Source organism: Triturus cristatus, chromosome 10 (genome assembly GCF_964204655.1).
Source record: "Triturus cristatus chromosome 10, aTriCri1.1, whole genome shotgun sequence".
NCBI lineage: Eukaryota > Metazoa > Chordata > Amphibia > Caudata > Salamandridae > Triturus > Triturus cristatus.
The window spans coordinates 900,746,562-900,763,680 of record NC_140593.1 but is presented as its reverse complement, the minus strand read 5'-3'; positions in this window follow the sequence as shown (position 1 = coordinate 900,763,680).

The window sequence follows — 17,119 nt, the reverse complement described above, 5'->3', positions numbered from 1 at the left end:
CTGGTGGGGAGGGCGGCACTCTTTAAAATGCTAGCCCTTCCTCGTTTTCTCTATATACTACAAAACTGTCCTCACAAGGTCCCAGACTCGTATTTTAGAGCTGTTGAAGGGGAGATTCGCACGCTGCTGTGGGATGGAAGGGCCCCAAGAATCTCACTGCAGAAATTGACAAAAGGCTGGTACGACGGGGGCATAGCACTCCCTGACCTACAACGTTACTACTGGGCGGCGCAATTGGTGACCGTCAATCACTGGATATATCATCCCCCGGATGATCCAGCATATGCCCATGATCGATACCTAACTGACCACTCAGGATATATGGGGGCCCTATACACAACTGATAGGAAAAATGGGGGGGATGTTCTTCGGCACTACCCAACATACATTGGAAATTTGGCGTAAAGTTACTTCCCGGCTGGGGTGGACGGGTGTCCTCTCGCAAGCTACACCATTGTGGTTTACCCAGAAGCTGGGCATGCTGTGCTATCAGACACCTTTTCGAAGCTCAGGGAGAGGTGGTAAGACGACATCGGTCCTATAGAAGATGAGGACAGGCAGACGGCACTCGTGTCCCCTCGAGAAGCGGCTATCACACAGAGATTCAGGCTGATTCAACTTAGGATACTCCACCGATCATACATCACAGGGAAAGTTTTGGCGAGAATAGGAGCTAGACCTGACGACTGCCGTATTAAGGGATGTGGTAGGCAGGCCACATTTTAACACACCCTGTGGATTTGCCCAAAGATACGTGCCCTTTGGGAGTGCGCTTCAGACCACATGTGCACAGCTTTGGGGAAGGACATAGTATTAACACCACAACTGGGACTGTTGAACATATGGGAGGCGACTGATCTCACAGAAGTTGAACAGCAATTTACCACACTAGGATACATGCTGGTGAAACGAGAGCTGGCTAGAGGTTGGGGGGAGCGTGCCCACCACTCGTCACCATGTGGGCCAAAGAAATGGACAGATGCATGTTGCTAGAAACTGAGGTTTTTAAGGCTCTGGGGTGTACCAAGAAATGGAAAAGGAAGTGGTCACACTGCAATAAACACCGGGGGGATCCATGTGTGTCGCCTACTGTTGAGATGGAGATGCATAGACAAGCGAGTTCTGTAGGAAATGTTTAAACATGAAAAATGGAATTAATGTCTGCTCGATTATTTTGTTGACAATCTTGAACATGTCGTCAAATCATGTATGTATGGCTATGATTGAAACCAATAAACAAAGTAAAAAATAAAAAAAAGAAGGTACTACAAACAGACCAAAGAAACAAGGTGTCTCTTAGACAATTGGCCAGAATGATAGTATGTCTTTTGTGGTCCATTCAGGGCTTCTTTCTGGGACCCCTACACTACAGAGCTCTTTAGAGACTGAAGGCAAACTATGTCAGGAAGGGTGTGAAGTATTCAGAGCTCATCCAATTATCCATAGAAGCAAGAACTAATTTGTGGTGGCTGGATCGTACGATAGCATGGAATGGGAAAGCAATCTTCTGGCCCTCCACAGACATGATCATAGAAGCAGACTCCAGCAGATGGGACCGGGGAGTTGGATATGGGGACATCTCTATTGGGATGGAGGGGTGAGATGGATGTAGGATGCTGCTTGGATCTACTAATGGAATTGTTCTCCTTCTAATCACTTATAAAGGACAAGGTGTCTTTTTGTGTATTCCTGAAGATGGACAATGTGAAAGCAATGATATATCAGTCACACCTGGAAGGCACAAGATCCATTTACATGGCAGAACTGGGGAAGGATTTCTGGCAATTCTGCCTGGAAAAGCAAATATCATTTATGAAGGAGTATTTGCTAGGCAAGCAGCACAAGATAACAGATTGTAACACCAGATTCAAATGGGAATCCAAAAGACACACAAATGATGGACAGAATACAAAGCAACTCAAACATTCACCCCCAGTCAAGAGATCTGGGTTAAATCCATTGTTCTTTTGCTAATCATGCCACCCCAATTTAGACCCAGCCATATGCAACTCAGTCTTGACCCTGTGCCTCATGGGAATAGTCCAGCCCTAACTGCTAAGCTAGGTCCTCTCTGGACCGGTAACAAGCATCCTGGAACTGGTTTCGGGGCATCACCCCTCATCAGCCTGGCTAGCTTGAATCTGGTGGAATAGTCAGCCCAGGACCCACGTCTGGGCATACCTCGCGCACTTAGGGCGGGAAAGCAAAAGACACACAAATGATGGACGGAATGCAGAGCAAATCAAACATTCACCCCCAGTCAAGAGATCTGGGTTAAATCCATCATTATTTTGCTCACCATGCCACCCCAGTTTAGATCAAGCTATATGCAAATCAGCCTTGACACTGTGCCATATGGAAACAGTCCAGCCCAAACTGCCAAGCCAGGTCCACCCTGGACAAGAAATAAGCATTATGGGCCCGGTTTTGGGGCATCACCCCTCATCACCCAGGCAGGCTTGAATCCAATGGCACAGTGAGCCCAGGACCCACGTCTGGGCACACCCGGCACACTTAGGGAATGAAAACAAAATACAAACAAATGATGGACAGAATGCAGAGCAAATCAAACATTCACCCCCAGTCAAGAGATCTGGTTTAAATCCATTGTTCTTTTACTCACCATGCCATCCCAGTTTAGACCCATCCATATGCAAATCAGTCTTGTCCCTGTTCCTAAAGGGAATAGTCCAGCCCAAACTGGCAAGCCAGGTCCTCCCTGGACCGGAAACTAGCATCCTGGGACCAATTTCTGGGCATCACCCCTCATCAGCCAGGCTAGCTTGAATCCAGTGGCATAATGAGCCCGGGACTCACGTCTGGGCATACCTGGCGCACTTATGGCGAGAAAGTGAAAGACACATAAATGATGGCTGGAATGCAGAGCAAATCAAAGATTCACCCCCAGTCAAGAGATCTGGGTTAAATCCATCGTTCTTTTGCTCACCATGCCATCACAGTTTAGGTCCAGCCATATGCAAATCAGTCTTGACCTTGTGCCTCATGAAAACAGTCAAGCCCAAACTGCCAAGCCAGGTCCTCCCTGGACTGGAAACAAGCATCCTAGGACCGGTTTTGGGGTTTCACCCCCTCATCAGCCAGGATAGCTTGACTCCAGTGGCATTGAGAGCACGGGACCCACGTCTGGGCATACCCGTCCTACTCGGAGTGACAAATGCAAAACAACAGGCATTGGGAGCAAAACAACGATGAATTTAGGCCCAAATCTCTGTACTTGGGTGAATGTATGACATTGTTCTACATTCTGTCCATCAATTGTTCTTTTTGCATTTGTCATCCCTAGTGGGATGGGTATGCCCAGACGTGGGTCTCGTGCTCTCCATGCCACTGGAGTCAAGCTATCCTGGCTGATGAGGGGTGAAACCCCGAAACCGGTCCTAGGATACTTGTTTCCAGTCCAGGGAGGGCTTTGCCAGGCAGTTTGGGCTGAACTGATCTCATTGGGTTCAGGGTCAAGACTGATTTGCATATGGCTGGGTTCAAACTGGAATGGCATGAGGAGCAAAAAAACAATGGATTCAGGCCCAGATCTCTGTACTGTGGTGAATGTATAACATTCTTCTGCATTCTGCCCAAAAATTGTTCTTTTTGCATTTGTCACCCCGAGTGGGACGAGTATCCCCAGACGTGGGTCCCGTGCTCCCCATGCCACTGAAGTCAAGCTATCCTGGCTGATGAAGGGTGAAACCCCGAAACCGGTCATAGCATACTTGTTCTTAGCCCAGGGAGGACCTAGCCAGGCAGTTCGGGCTGGACTGTTCCCATTGGGTGCAGGGTCAAGACGGATTTGCATATGGCTGGGTTCAAACTGGAATAGCATGGGGAGCAAAAAAACAATGGATTCAGACCCAGATCTCTGTACTGGGGTGAATGTATGACATTGTTATGCATTCTGTCCATCAATTGTTCTTTTTGCATCTGATTAAGATTTCAGTGGACTGGTTACTCTGTCACAACGGTGACGGATATCCTGTCCACTGAAATATAAATCCCATAGGATATTATGAGATTTATATTTCGGCGGACGGGATATCCGGCACCGTTTAGACGGAGTAACCCATCTGCCAAAGTCTAAATCAGGCCCTTAGTTTTCCATCCCCAAGAGAGTTAGCTATTTCATCATATGTGTTTCTGTATTTTGTTCTTGTATAGTGCATACTTTGAGCCATGCTAGATGTTTACGAGGAGATTTGATTGAGTGCTCTGGAGATGAGGCTAAGGGAAAAGCAAAGTGCCTGTCAGTGGGTTGTCCTCTCTGCAGAGCCCACAGAACAATGGTCATGTATTCCAGTTGCAATTGAAAATCTGTGTAAATGTGTGTGTAGAGGGTACCCAGATGTCAAAAGTAAAAGAAAATAAAGGGATCGATTAGGAGGTAGGGCGGATCGCCACCGCCCGCATGGTGGTGGCGATCCGCCCTACATCCTTCCCCGCCCGCCACCCATTTTCCCCCGCCATATTATTATGGCGGGGGGACCCTGGCGGACAGAAAGACCGTCTGCCGGTTTTCCGCCGGTCGACCAGTCGACCGGGCGGAAAAGGGTCTATATATGGTGGCAGTGTCTGCTAGACACTGTCATCCATATTAGCATGGGCAGCGGTGCATGGCTTTCCATGGCGGAGACCCTGCCATGGAAAGCCATGCGGAGCCTGCTTTCGGGGGCCCGTTGCGGGCCCCCAGGGTATTGGGTGGTGGGGGTGCCTGTCACCTTGTGCATGACAATGCACACAGTGCATTCCCAGCATTGTGGCGGGCAGTGCTGTGAGCACCGCCCGCCACAATGCTGTGAATGGAGGATGCCACGGTGGCATCCTAATTGCAGGTGCGGGACCGCCGCACCCCTGGCGCCTGGTCCCAGCACCGCTAGGGTGGCGGGCAGACTAAAGTCCGCCCGCCATCCTAATCTGCCCCAAAGTGTTTACCCATTTCCCTGCTAGGCATTCCCCACCTCAGTGCTGAACCCATTTTTTGGCTAATTGAGAAAGTTCGAGTTTAGGACCCCATAACTTTTTTTCCACATAAGGTTTCCATACAAACTCTGTGTCCTTTTTTTCCAACATCCTGTAGATTCCAAAGGTACCCAGGGTTTGTAGATTCCCCAGGAGAGGACTATGAAAATAGCCAAAATATAGCTTCATTTTGAGTTTTTGGAGGGAAAAAATATGAAAAAAGTGGTCTGGATAAAGGTGTCTGTTTTTTTCATTAAAATGGCATCAACAAACGGTTTGATGTGCTAAAGTCACTATCTTCCCAGCTTTCAGGAAAATGCAGAGCTGAATCAAAAAAACTAATTTATTACCACAGTTTTGTCATTTTTCAAAGAGGTAGCCCATTTTTCCAATGTTTTGTGCTTTCAACCTTCTTCCAGCTTGAGGTGAAAACCAGCATTAAACTAATGGGTGTTCCAGGAAAGTTATGTATTTCTGAAAGTTGATAAAATTCCACATTCAGCAAGGAGGTCATATGTGTAGATCCTTCAAGGTTTACCAAAATAAACCGGCTGTTAAAATTAAGAAATATTGAAAAGGAGTAGAAAAAAAGCCATTTGTCACAATGTTTCCATCTGTAACTTTTTGTCACGATGGCCGATTTACATAAACAATGTATCATTTTATTTGCTAGAATCTTTTAGTAATGGGGATATATAGGCTTTGTAGGTTTACAAAGAACCTGAGGTAGCCAGAACCAACAACTGAGCTGCACTGTGCAATCTTTCTTCATTGTGTACAGAGTATAGATCAATTCCTATAGTGAAATATATATATTGAAAATTAGATATCAAAGTAACCTATGTATTTCTGAAATGGGCACAAGATATGGAGTTTAGAAGTAGTGGTTATTTGTACATGTCAGAATTTGTGGGTACCCGTATGAGCAAATGATTTAGAAGGTATTTTTCAATATATCTTCTTTCTTATACACTTGCTCACATTACGAAGGCACAAATGGAGCACAATATAATGGGTATTAATAAATATCCTACTATTCTATGTTCCCACATGTCTTCTGATGAAGATGGTACCTCACTTGTATTGGTAGGCCTTTTATCTGTATCAGGAAATGGCCTAAAACACAACATGGATACATCACATTTTTCCACTCAAAATGAACCCATTTTTTGTAAAGTGGATAGCTGTGGATTTTGGGTACTAGCTCAGACGGCACCTAGGGAAACCTAACAAACCTGTACATTTATTAAAACTAGACACCTAGAGGAATCCAGGATGGGATGACTTACGTAGATCTCACCAGGTTCTCCTACCCAGAATACCTTGCAAACCTCAAACTATGACAAAAACAGATGTTCCTCACAATTCTCTTATGGAAAGTTCTGGAATCTACAGAGGGCCACAAACTTGCTTCCACACAGAATTTCCCGAAGTCCTCTGATAAAAATGGTACCTTACTTGTGAAGGTAGGCCTAGTTCCCCCGACAAGAAATGGATGAAAATGCAACATGGATACATCACATTTGTCCACTTAAAACTGACACGTTTTTTGCAAAGTGGGTAGCTCTGAATTTTGGGCCGTAGCTCAACCTGCACCTAGGGAAACCTAGCAAACATGTACATTTTTAAAAACTATAAAACAAGGGGAATCAAAGATGGGGTGACTTGCATGGCTCTCACCAGGTTGTTTTATTCAAAATCCCTTGCAAACCTCAAATTTGGACTAAAAAAACTCATTTACCTCAGATTTTTGTGATGGAAAGTTCTGGAATCTGTGGGGAGCCACAAACTTCCTTCCACCCAGCATTCCAATAAGTCTTTTGATAAAAATGGTAACCCACTTGTGTGGGCAGGAAACAGCCCAAAACGCAACACAGATACATCACATTTTTCCATTTGAAACTGACCAATTTTTTAAAAAAGTGGTTAGCTCTCAATTTTGGGCCGTAGCTCAGCCAGCACCTAGGGAAACCTAGCAAGCCTGTACATTTTTGAAAACTATAGACACCTAGTGGAATCCTGGATGAAGTGACTTGTGCGGCTCTCACCAGGTTGTTTTACCCAGAATCCCTTGCAAGCCTCGAACATTGACAACATTTTTTTTTCACATTTCTGTGATGGAAAGTCCTGAGATCTGTGGGGAGCCACAAACTTCCTTCCACCTAGGATTTCCCTAAGTCTTCTGTTAACAATGGTACCTCACTTGTCTGGGTAGGCCTAGTGCCTGCAAAAGGAAAGGCCCCAAAATGCAATGTGGAGGCATCAACATTTGCGGTCACAAAAATGATTTGATTTGGCAATAGGGCTAGCGGAGTTTTTTTGGCCAGGGATCGACAACCACCCAGGGAAACCTACCAAACCCAGATATTTCTGAAAACTAGACACCCAAGGGAGTCCAAGGTGGTTTGCCTCGCACGGATCCCACAACGTTTTCTTACCCACAATGCCCTGCAAACCTAAAACTTTTCTTAAAATTGCACATTTTCCATGCATTTATGTGACGTAAACTTCCGGAATCCACAGAAATCCACAAAATTTCTACCACCCAGTGTTCTCCCACTTGTCCCGATAAAAATACTACCTCACTTGTGTGGCTGGGCCTAGTGCATGTGACAGGCAAGCATCAAACCAAGGTCTATGGGAGTCTCACGGAGCGACTCTCATGGACTTTGGTTTGATTTGTGCCTGTTGTGGGCACACAAGTCGGATAAAAATGTTATTGGGACAAGTGAAGCAATGCTGGGTGCTAGGAATTTTGTGGATTCCTGCTGATTCCATAAGCTTATGTCACAGAAATGCAAGACAAATGTGCAAATTTAGACTAAGTTAGAGGTTTGCAGGGCAAAGTGGGTAAGAAAACTTTATGGGATCCATGCAAGGAATACCACCCTGGACTCCTTCGGATGTCTAGTTTTCAGAAATGTCTGGGTATGGTAAGTTTCCCCAGGTGGCAGCTGACCACAGCCTGAAAAGTGCAGCCATTCAGCAAACAAGTAGGACGATATTGGGACTTAGCCCAACTGTACTACAATATGTATCAACATAAAAACAAAAAAGAAAGAAACTAAAAGGTGAAGGCAGGCCATCCCAGACCTTGTAGCAATAAAAAAAACTCCTTGGTATCTAGTGGGCTTTCTGCCCCTGCCACCGGGGCAGATTGGAGTTATAGACTTCTCATCTGCCCCCATGGGAGGGCAGAAAGGCTGCTGCAGGTAATTTGTTGGGTGGGGTTAAGTCCAATGCCTAGGTGGGACGCCTCCACCAAGTTCTCCTCAAAAGAATCATCCATGATGTCCACAGGGCTTTCTACCCCCGGGGGCAGATTGGTGGGAACAACCTCCAATATGCCGGGGGGGGGCATTAAGATAGTTGGGCCTGGGGTGTGGGGAGTATTAGCCCTTTGGGAGGGTGCCACTCCCTCCTAAAAATCCACTCTCTGGTGGTCTAAAGGGCTTTCTGCCCCCCGCCGGGGGCAGATTGAGGAAGACAATTCCACTCTGTCCCCTATGGGGAGCTGAAAAACTGCTGGGGGTTTTGTGGGAGGGGTGCGGGCTAGGCCCGATGCGTGGACGGGCTGCTCCCGCCCATATAGCAACAACAACAAAAAACAATCCTTTGTGTCTAGTGGGTTTTCTGCCTTGCTGGGGGCAGATTGGAAGTAGCAACCTCTAATCTATCCCGGGGGTGGGGGGGCAAAAAGACTTTTGGGCCTGGGGTAAGAGAGAGAGCAATTGCCTATTGCAAAAGTACAGTTCCCCACCTAAAACCTCTCCTTGGTGGTCTAATGGACTTTCTGTCCCCTGCTGAGGAAAATACCTCCAACCTTCCCCCGACTGGGGCAGACATTTTGCTGGGATTTTTATTAGGGAGGGGTGGGGGCTAGGCCTGATGCCTGGGAGGGTAGATCCCACCCAATGAGCAAATTAAAAAAATTCCTGGTGTCTAGTGGACTATATGCCCACACTTGGGCATATAGTCCACTAGACACCTCCCAGGGGCCTCCAATCGGCCCCTGGGAGGGTGGCAGAAAGACTTTCTGGGCCTGGGGAGGGGGAGCATAAGTCTATTCCAAAGGAGCAGACCCACTCGAACATTTGCCCCTGGTGATCTAGTGGGTGGATCCCTGCTTGGGGATCACCCACCTGCTGCAATCCCCAAGCAGGGACCCACTGGGGAAAGGTACCATTGGGAATGGGAGATTCTTCCCTTCCCAATGATACTCCTCCTGTCTGAATCGGTACTCAGAGGGCTGACATATTCCCCTGAGCACTGATGCAGTGATGGTGAAATGAGCCGAATGGCACATTTCACTTTCATTTCCTCTGCCATGCGCATTGAATGTCATTTCAAAGAAGAAAAAAACCAACTTCGGGTGCTGGGGAAGCTCTTCCCCAGCTCCCAAAACTGAACCCAGTAAAAGGAAATGCCTCTAGCGTTCGCACTAGTAGGATTTCCTGCCTCAGTGCGAGGATTGCCTGGAGCTGTCCTCAGCACATGAGGACTGGTGCAGAGGATGACACGGAGCATCCTTCACACCGAAATAGTTAAATGTAAGGGAGTTTAATGTATATTTGGGGGTGGGGAAGTGAGAGAGATGCGAGGAAGTGCACTTGGGGGAGTGTGAAAAAAGGGTGCTGAAGAGGAAAGAGAGGAGGTTGAAGATGTGTAGATGGATGAGATGTTCAGGGAAAAAGGTTATGCAAAGCTAACATAAAGACCACGTAAATGAAGGCCAATACTCCTTCCACAGGCATCAATAATATTTAATTTACAGCCTCTGAATTTCAGAATTGAAACATGGCTAGTGTTAATTATTTATAACAAATCAATGTTGTCACTCATTTTTTTTTTTTGTTTAAATCAGTTTTTATTGTTTTCAATACATTTTTCATCGTCATTAAAGACTAAGTACATCATATAAAGCCAACCATACATTGAACCATTTAGCAATAGCACATCATCATTTTGGTTGCATAGAAGTAGTATAAACGTACATGTCGATGCCATTGTTGGCCTAGTTACAAGTGGGACCTCGGCAGGGTAAATGCTATCATGCATTAATGACATGGTTCTATTAGTGTAGTATACAGAGTCTTCTCAAGTTCTTCAGCATACGTAAGTGCACAGATATTAGAAATTAATCACAAAAGCAAAACAAAACTCGAAACCAGTAACAGCAGCATAGTCCGACTTTTTAATATACACTCCTCACCATGCCCCCATCCCGTCTCCCCCCGCAACCTTGTCGCCCCGCCTCGTGTCTCCCTACAGGCTGCCACCTACACCCAGCGACCATGACAATGTCTTCCCTAAGCGTCAGACGACGCACATGTATTTACATGGTGTCGCAATTGTCTACTGACAGGCTATCCATCACTCTCCGTAAGGGTACCACTCCCTTGTCCGGATCGCCCCTCCGAGCTGTCCTCCCCAGTTTGTGTCAAGGCCTGGAGTATTCCCTCCCATTGTGTCGCAATAGGTGTCTTCCGAGGTCCCAGCGTTTCCTCTCGGAGAATTGCTATTCCTTCTGCTTTAGCCCACGCTAGGAGCGAATACCTCCATGCCTGTATGTGCGGCGGGTTGTGCGCCTTCCACTTCTTCGTTAGCAATCGCTTAGCCACCACCAGCCCCAAATCACGAAAGCGAGAAGAAACTTTAGCAGCCGGGGTTCTGCGAAAGTGATGCAATAGATAAACAGGCCATTTAAAGGGTATGGTGCGGCCCGTGCCTGTGCGCAGGGATTCCCCAACAGCCCACCAATAGGAGTGTAGTTTGTGACAGCTCCACAGCATGTGCACCAATCCAACTCCCAACTCCGCGCAGCGACGACATACCGTGTCTGTGCGGTGAAAATACTGATTGATTTTGTCGGGTGTAAGGTATGCTCTGTGGACTATAAACAGTTGTATTTGACGGAAGCGCATGTTTCTGGGTATGCGTGTTGGGCTCTGTAGTATCCTACCCCAGTCCCTATCCTCTAGTGGTCGCCCCAGGTCTATTTCCCACTTGCAGCGTAGTGGTTCCAGACTTATCGCTGCGTGCGTGCGTAGGAATGCCGCAAACCATCGCACCAAGTGCCTGCCGCACCCCATAACGTAAAGGTACTGTATGGTGAGGTGGTGGCTCGGCTCCTCTTTCATGTCCCCCCATCTAGAGGTCAGTGGCGCGATTAATGAGCGGTGCCTTTAGGAATTGCCCCAGCGGCAACCCCATCTCTTCAACCAGGGATTCATATGATATGAGGGTGCTGTCCCGATACAAGTCCCCTATGGTCTGTATGTCAGCTTCGCGCCACTCCGCAAGCTCAGAAGGCGTGAGTACCCCAAGCCCGCTGGGGGAACCCTCTAGTGGAATAGCTGGTGAATAAGGGACCAGCACTCTCGTATTGTAGAGTCTGCGACGGTAGCATTTATAAGCCACCATCATGAGGAGTGGTGTTGGCATTGGGGCCTTGGAGGCTGGATGAAAGAGTTTGGTAATATCATCTAGAGAAAAGCGAGGTGTTGAGGACGTGGTGTCTTCACGGCCTCTGTCAGCTAACCAGCAAGCTATCCACTGTAATTGTGTTGCCAAATAGTAGTGCTCAAAACAAGGAGCCGCAAGGCCTCCTTGGTCGGTGGGTAAGTACAACTTAGCCAACTCCATTCTGTGACGCGCGTTGCCCCAGAGGAAGTCCCTAAGTAGTTTAGTGAGTGTGGTAAAGAAGACCGCCAGGATATATATTGGCAGGTTAGCGAAATGGTACAGAAGACGGGGTAGGATCACCATCTTAGATAATGCTACCCTTCCAGTGACCGTTAGTGGTCCAGAAGTGTATTTGTGACTTGATGGCTGTCACGGCTCGGCCCAGGTTGCCCTCGATAAGGTCCGCCGGTTGACGATATATCTGGATTCCTAGATAGCGGAAAGTGTCAGCTCTCCACTGCACGCTTATACCGTCTAGGTTAAGGCCGGGTCCGGTGTGTCCCCCCCGAATGCATAAATGCAGGACTTGTCGACACTCACTTTGAGTCCCGATATTGTGGCAAAGTCAAGTAATGTGCGCACTAGATGAGGCGGTATATTTCCCACATCTCTTATGAAGACCAATAGGTCATCGGCATACAGTGACACCTGGTGCGTCGCATCCCCTAGAGGTATTCCATCTCCTAGCGTCGCTCGCAACGCCGCTGCCAGGTGTTCAATGGCAAGTGCAAACAGGAGGGGTGAAAGCGGGCACCCCTGCCTGGTGCCCCTGCATATTGGTATGACGTCAGAGACGTATGGTCCCGTTCGCACCCTAACTGTGGGGTTTTTGTATAATAGGTTAACCATTTGGAGAAGTCCCAAGCCCAGCCCATAGCGCAACAGCAGTGCCGCGAGGTAGCTCCACTCCAGACAATCGAAGGCCTTTTCGAGGTCCAGCACAAGACATCCCGCCCTGGGCCACTCCTGTACGCTATCCACTGCCACTCTAAAAAACCTTCGCAAGTTCAGTGATGTGCTACACTTGGGCACAAAGCCATTCTGGTCGCTGTGGACTAGCTCAGGTACCACTGGCGCCAGGCGTTCCGCCAGCACCTTCGCGAATATTTGATAACCCACATTGAGGAGTGTTAGGGGTCTGTATGATCCCAGGTCTTCGAGATCCCTGTTCGGTTTGAGCAGGGACACCAGAGAGGCCTCGCGCATCGAGGGGGGCAGTGTGTGCTCTACCAGGGCTGTGGAGTAAAGGGCATGCAGCCGCTGTGTCAGAGATTCCCGGTAGGCCTTATAGTGTTCAGCAGGTAGGCCATCCGGCCCCGGCGTTTTCCCAGTTGCCATGGACCCAATTGCCTCCCCGATTTCCTCCAAGGTGAGGGGACCGTCCAGCGCCCCTTGGTGTTTCTCTGCGACCATGGGTAGATGGATAGGCTCTAAGAAACTCTCCAAATCGGGACCCGAGCAGCGCCCCTTAGATCGATACAGTTGCGCATAATGATCGCACATCACCCTGTGTACCTCTCGCTGTGTACACACCAGGGCCCCCTCAGGCATGCGTATGGCTCCAATTGGGGCGTGGCTGCTCTCCTGCTTGAGCAGCCAAGCTAGCAAACGGCCCGCTCTGTCTGCCTTAGCATGGGTGCGAGCCGTGTGAGCTCTATAATTGTGACATCTCAGGCGTTCCATGAGTTCCGCATGTTGCGCTTTTAGATTTACCAGACAGTCGGCGTGATGGCCTCCGCCCTCTCGCTCGTATTGGAGCAATTGTGATTCAAGGCGAGTGAGCGACAATGTTAGTTGTCTGCGTATATTCCATGTGGCACCAAGGCAATGACCCCTGACAGCTATTTTGTGGGCATCCCATTCCACCAATGCGGTACTTGCCGTTCCCTCATTAAGCTCAAAGTACTCCATGACAGCTGTCCCCAGGGATGCGCGGAATTCCGGGTCTTCCAGCGCAGCTGGCTGAAGTTGCCAAGTGGGTATGGGGGGACGATCAGGCTCCCAGTTCAGCCGTAGCCTCATAGGATTATGGTCGGAGTGTGTCCTCCCTAAGTATTCCGCCACCTCAACCAGCGGGGTTAGTGCCTGGGAACCCACCACCCTGTCTAACCCACATGGAGGTCATGCACGGCAGAGTAGTAAGAGTAGATATGATCATTAGGATGTAGGACACGCCATAGGTCTAGTAGTGCCCAATGCGATAGCCAATCTGTAAGCACCTGCGCATTTGAGACAGCTGCTATTTTTCAAAGGGGTGGGAAGGATCTGTCCACGAGCACGTCCGGTACCGAGTTGAAATCCCCACCTAACATTCAGGAGAGCCCAGCGTAGGGGGCCAGCTGTGCGGACAACTGCGCTAGAAATGAGGGTTGGTCAGTGTTCGGAGCGTATATGGAGCCTAGTAGGATTTGCTGGCCATTAAGTGTTCCCCGCACCAGAGTGTATCTACCTTCAGGGTCCGTCACTGTATCCATGCAGATGAACGGGGTGCCCGCCCTAACCCAGATTAATGTGCCTGTTAGAATCCGGGGTCTCTGGTTGGCGCAGGTATACACTTGCGACAAGCAGGGACACTTTCCTCTAAGTCAGGGCGAAGGATTACTCTTAGAAAATAATCCCTGCTCACCCTCTAGGTAACGTGGCGCGAGCAGTCAGGCTAGATTCCAGAGGGCATTAGGTTAAGCATTCAAGGCGTCCCACAATAACCACCAACCCACCACACAGAGACACAAGGCTGTATTTATAAAAATAAATTTCTTTAAGCAGGCTTTAAAAATACAGTTCCACTTTAAAATGAGGTTCCTGATGTAAAACTTTTAGGCAGGCTTTAAATACAGTCTTCCACTTTAAAAATGAGGGTTCCAGTTACTTTTCTCAATATCCTATGAGGCCACAGTTCTTAAAATGCAATTTTTAGTGCAAAGTACGCTTCTTGGGGGTCTGTGCGCGTCGTAGGGCCTTCCGTATGCTTCGTACCGCTATTTGGACGCGTCGTGCCGTTTCTCACGCTTCTCGCGTGAGCACGCGTACTAGGACTCAAGCCGTACGGACCGTACCTTCGTAGGTACGCGTCGTACGAGTCCGGTACGCCTCTTGCCACACCTCACGCTTCCCGCGTGAGCAACGTCTATATCTTTAACACTGGACGGACCGTACAGGCGCAGGTGATGCAGATTGGGGTGTACAAAATCTCACTACTTCCACGGATAGAGTAATTTCACAGTTACACGCACATACACTCACCATACACTAGGGCCCATTTCACTAACATACACTCAAATACTCTACTAGCATTGAACCTGTGGAAAGAAAACTCCTAAACTCCTAAACCCCACACCTACACCGAGGTCGATAAGACCTAGCTATTGCAATTGTCATAATCTAAACAATCTATACATTAATAATCAAATAGAGTACTCAATAATTGACAAGAAATAATCACCAACACTGTATTTAAAAATTATGATTCTTTATCTAAAATTAGTCAAAAGAAATTAATCAGAATAAATCATTTTCTCATAATTACCTATTCTAGCTAAATGTCAGAATGGGTCATCAGGACAAGTCTCTCGGTAGAAATCTCCCAAGTCACCGTCCTCACAGCATCGATCCTCACCAACGCAGGTTTGGGAAGAAAGCAAAACGCAAAACGCAATGGAATGGAACCCTCTCTAGTCTAGTATATTTATAATAATTCAAACAAAGGAAAGAAACATTTAACATTTCTTCATCCGCCGAACCGCTGAGCAGAGCGAGAAGGAAAGGATGTAGCATCGCTACATTTTGAAAAATCTCCGCTCAGAAAAAGTCACAAAAATAAAAAGACAGAACAGGAACTAAATCTTAAAATGTTTCTTCTCAACTTCCACACATTTCCTCTGGTGAGCTCAGAGTTTAGAGTCTTTCTTTAAAGCTCCTTTGTTTTCCAAGGCTGCCAAGGCTGCTGTCCCAATGCATCTGGAAACATGCCCAGATCTGCTGCTGTCCTCACAGAAAGTTTTAACCAGGCAAGGACTGTGGACAGATGACTCGCGTCCATATCCAGCAAGGCCTTTTCCATCACAAATTCTCACTCGAAACCAGGCTTCAAAAGTCAGCCATCTTTTAGTAGGCCACAATAGGCCACAATAGACCATCTTAATTAAAAGAGACAAAACAACGTTACCACAGCATAGTGATTAAACAGTGTTAACCCCACTAATACCCTTATGTGTATGCAATTATCTAGCTTTAGCAACACAAAAAAAAAACATTAATTCAAAAGCGTTTCGTGCTTAAAAATAAACAGCACTCAGCAACGTTTATTTAATAAAACATGCACATTGTCAATAGCAACACGTAAGCGTTCCCTCGTGTCGGTTTTCTCTTGTTAATACATACATATTGATTAATAAAAACATTTACACAAAACAAATAATTAATAATTAAAAATTAGTAATTTTATTTTTACCACGTTTAGACAACTGAAGCTTCAAAACCCGATGAATTTTCAACAGAAAACTCTGCTCCAGCAATCCCCCCTTTGGTGATTTTATCACCAAATAATCCACACAAAAAAAATTTAGTGAAATTTAGTCCCATTTTAGGAGAAATTTGAAATGTCTTTTTCCTCCTTACACAACACTACACACCAGACACTCTTTCATCATCCCTCTTTGTTTCTAAGTAGACACTCTCCCTTAATTCTTCTAATTCAATTTCTTTTGGTTCTCTTTTCAACCTTTTATTTCTCTTTTCATTGTTTCTTTTAATTAACTTCTTTTTCCCTCCCCTGTTTTTACAACACACACACACCAATCTCAATATCAATAAAGCAACAATTATACAAGTTAAAGGAAACAATATCTTACCTATAATAGTACTACCTATTTTTGCAATAAAACTCTTAACAGCTATCACCTTATTAGCTATTTTAGTCCAGATACTTTCAGCTTCAAGTGGTACTAATTCTTCATGCAAATCAGTAATATTTTTGATATAGACCTTCAGGTCTTTGCTTTCATCTGGAATGTAAGTGCAACAATGTTGAACTTTCAGCATCCCACAAACTCCACCCTCCTTAGCCAATAGAATATCAAGAGCAAGTCTATTTTGCATAGACATAGCACGTACGGCAATTAATTCCGTATTCACCAAAAGAAACCATCCAGCGGTATTTGTCGATAAGCGATCCACCACTGTTGACAGTTTCCGAATCCCATTAGCATTTAAAGAAATTCCCACTGCTGGAATTAAAGCTCCAAAAATGTCACCCACAATTTCAAACCAAGTTTCCCTCTTGAAGCGCATTAGTAAATTAATATGTTCTACATCTTCTATTCTATCTATATGAAAAATCTTTGGAAAAACCAGGCCCACATAACACGTGCCATACCAATGGTCAGGCAACTTGTAATAAGCCTTGTTCCCACAAACATAATACACTCCTGGAAAAATTGTATCTTCTCCACCTCTGAAACCCCAGCCTGTTGCAATGAAGTATGTATCATGACATTCACTAGTCCCAACAAAATATGTATCATATTGGGATTTCCCTCTTGTAATGCACAGCTTACCCTTCTGTGGTGCATCTAAAGCTAAAGTTGGACTAGCTCCATTTCTCAATTCTTTTCCCATCTCAATGTCCCAAATTGTCTTACTCACTTTATATTTCCCTGCCTTTTCATGCATACTCAATCTCCTC